Genomic DNA, 3,896 nt, shown 5'->3' on the forward strand with positions numbered 1-3,896 from the left:
ATAATGGAGGTCTCTCATCCAGGTACTGACCAGGCTCAGCCCTGCTTAGCTTCATGAGGCAACTGGTCTTAAAGGGTGGCATGGCTGCCGGCGGCTTTAAACAGTCACTCCTGGTAAGTTTCAAACCTAGTCTGGAGCTATCAACAAAATACTTAGGACTAGGGCCATGACTCATGTATGTGAAATGATCTGTTATAAGACATAACTAATGATGCACAATGTAAAACTGTTCAAAAAAAGTTTGGGGTTGGTACGATTTCCAATAAGTCTTTTGCGCAAGCCAAGACTGCATTCATTGGATTAAAAATGAAATAAAAACTATTATTGTGAAAAAGTATTACATTTTAAAGTAACTGTTTTCTTTTTTTAATATAACCTTCCCAAAGTTAAGAATGCCAGGAGGCATTTGAGGTGAAGAAAAGGGCATACAATCCAGTTTTAAATCATCTGTGAAAATAGACAGAGAGACGTGAGCTAGGAATTGGACATAGAAATGTGCGATTTCACGTGGAGTCCAGTGGAATAATTCATGGGATATTACTCATTAAAATGAAGTGACCAGATCTCAGTATCGTCCCAGTCTGTCAAAGTGAAAGATAATGATTAATATAAAACTCAAGCACTATTGTACTCTCTGACCCTTAGGATTCAATATGCTGTTATTTGCTATGTCTTGAAAAACTAAACAAAAACAAAGCTTATTTATGGGTTTCAGGTTTATTATCAAATCATATTTATAGTGTGTGTGTGTGTAAGTGTGTGTGTGGGGGGCAATATATATGCTGTTCTTTTGAACTTACTCTTCAGTGAAGACTGAAAATAATAACAGGTCCCACAAAAATATTAAGCAGAACAAAGTTTTTCAGCATTGATGAAAAGATAAGTTTCTTGAGCAAAAAATAGTATATCAGAATGCTTTCTGAAGGATCGTGTAACACTAAAGACTGGAGTAATGGCTGCTGAAGGTTTGCAATAAAGGAATAAATCATATTTTACAAAATATTCCAGTTGAAACCAGTTATTTTAAATTGCAATACAATTTCACAATACCTTACTTAAGCATCATGAACTGTTCTCTATTTCTTTGATTTGGTGACTAATTATTTCTATAATGTATAATACATTTACGTATTACATGGAATTTAGTTTTTCATTAACTGACCCCTTTAAATGTAAAGATTTTTGTTGTACTTTATTATTTTAATATTTTTTTGTGATAAACTGAACTCATAGGCCTCCTGTAATGTAATAAGATGGATCAGCACAGGCTTGATTGACTACTGAAGACTCCTGCATCATATGTTGCACAACAACATCTGCTTTCAGTGACCTGGACGGCCGGAGCATGCGGCCAGGGACTTACGACAAGGTACCACATTTACCTCTGCTCATCTGTCACTGCCATCATAATTACAACTGTTAAGCTAGGGGTGGACAGTATGAACAACAACAACAACAACAACAAAAACAATACAGTTCTGCTTAAGGCACCCATTTGGCCAGGAGTGGCCCTGAGCCTGTGCTCCTCTAAACTTTTCGGGTGCTGCACTGCTGTGGTGGTTAACTGCTATCTATCTATCTATCTATCTATCTATCTATCTATCTATCTATCTATCTATCTATCTATCTATCTATCTATCTATCTATCTATCTATCTATCTACTGTAAACTGTATATTCTATGGCCTTTCACCAACCCTGGCCCTAACCCTAACCCTCATGTCACAAAAACAAGAGCACAAATACACACACACACACACACCATCATCATACTGAAACATTTCTTAACATTTGTTCTATTCGGATAACTTGGCTTAAGTTAAATTCACTCACTTGACCTCCACTGAATGTCATCCATTCAAGTGTTTGGGGGAAAACAAACTGCTTGTTTGTGAATGTCAGATTGACACTTTCACATGACATCACTAGCGATTCTGTCTCCAAACTCCCTCATTTATCATTGTCGGCAAGCCCTTACTTTCCATGTCAAAGGAACCAAAAACCTTCAATAGAGGGTTTCTGCACACTCAGTCATTTGAAAGCAAAGCTGCATATGTTCGCATTTTTTTCCCCACTCATCATGAGGTGATGAGACACCAGGCAGGTCACTAAGCAGCCATCCAGGCCAAACATGCCAATCAAGCGGTGAATATGGCACTTTTTTAAGGTTCCCAGATATTGCTGACTGAGTATTATCCTCTTCTGGTAGCGAGAGAAGAGATGGGATACTGAGCTGAAAGGTAAATAATACACAGTGCGACAGGAGGTGTTATGGTGGTTTTAAATGAAAAAATCAGTTTAGGGTGGATGCATTGTTAATGCTTATTTTTGTTGCTGTATGTTTTGATTTTTATTTGAACCCAGAAAAAGAAAAGCCCATTAGAAATCAAAAAAAAAAAAAAAAAATCAAAAAAAAAAAAAAGAAGAGAGAAAAAGTTTATGTCCTCATAAGTCACCCTCTCCTTGTAATACCTGTGTCATACCAATTTCATTATACAGAGTTGTGTCCTGATATGTCACAAAAACACACACATCCCCCTTCTTCATCATAAAATGAACATCTACCCATTGAGTTCTCTGTAAAATTATTTGATATTTTGTTGCTTCTTGCATGTTACTCGACACGCATATTCAGTTTCATCTGAAACATATGAACATAAATCTAAAAATGTTTTTTTTTGTTGATGTTGTATGCATCGCCGGAGTTCAAAATTGAAATGTCTGGTGAGTGCCGCTAAATGGCTAATGTTGTGCAACACTTGAAAACATCTCGGTTACGTATGTAACCTTGGTTCCCTGAATAGGGAACGAGATGCTGCGGTGACGTCACCACGTATGGGAACACCTCCGGTGTGACGAATGTCTGAAGCCCTATACCATCCCGCCAATCCTATTGGCCAAATGGCGCATAGCACCACCCTACGCATGCGCACGCATGATATACCTGGGTGCAGCGCGCCATTTCGCTCAGATTTCATGACTGAAGATGAAGAAATTATCAAGGTATGGAACGGCCAGAACCGCAGCATCTCGTTCCCTATTCAGGGAACCAAGGTTACATACGTAACCGAGATGTTCCCTATCATAGATCACTTCGATGCTACGGTGACGTCACCACGTAAGGGAACGATATACCAAAACGCCTGACGTACCTGATAACTGAGATCCAGAAGCATCTGCTCAAGCGGAGAGAACCCGGGAGCCAGGAGCCATCCTCACATCCAGACTGTAGGACTTGATAAAAGTGCTCGGTGAGGACCATCCTGCCGCAGCACAGATATCATCCATAGAAGATCCACTGAGAAAAGCTTGAGAAGCGGCCACAGCTCGAGTGGAATGAGCCTTAATTCCTAAGGGCGAAGCGAGGCCGCGCGCCTCATAGGCCAAAGAAATTGCCTCCACCAGCCAATGGGACATGCGCTGCTTTGTAACCGCATGGCCCTTACTTTATGTCCAAAACAGACAAACAGCTGGTCAGATTCACGCCAAGGGGCTGTACGATCCACATAAGTCTCTAAAGCTCTCACAGGGCAAAGACCTAGATCTCCTGACCCAGCCTCAGCAGGTGAAAAAGCTTCCAGGAACACTTGCTGAAATCGAAAGGGGTTAGATGCGACCTTAGGAACATAGTTAGGCCTGGGCCGCAGCAGCACCTTCACAGAGCCCGGTGCAAATTCCATGCATGAGGGTGAAACAGAAAGAGCCTGTAAATCCCCAACTCTCTTGAGGGAGGATAAAGCCATGAGAAGAAATGTCTTCAGTGTCAAGAATTTATCCGATACGGTCTCCAAGGGCTCAAACGGATGCCCTGATAAACCTAGCAACACAATGGATAAATCCCATGAAGGAACTCGCACAGGGCGGAAAGGCCTCAGCCGTCGCGCACGCTGTATGAAA

Source organism: Carassius gibelio, chromosome A1, assembly GCF_023724105.1.
Source record: "Carassius gibelio isolate Cgi1373 ecotype wild population from Czech Republic chromosome A1, carGib1.2-hapl.c, whole genome shotgun sequence".
NCBI lineage: Eukaryota > Metazoa > Chordata > Actinopteri > Cypriniformes > Cyprinidae > Carassius > Carassius gibelio.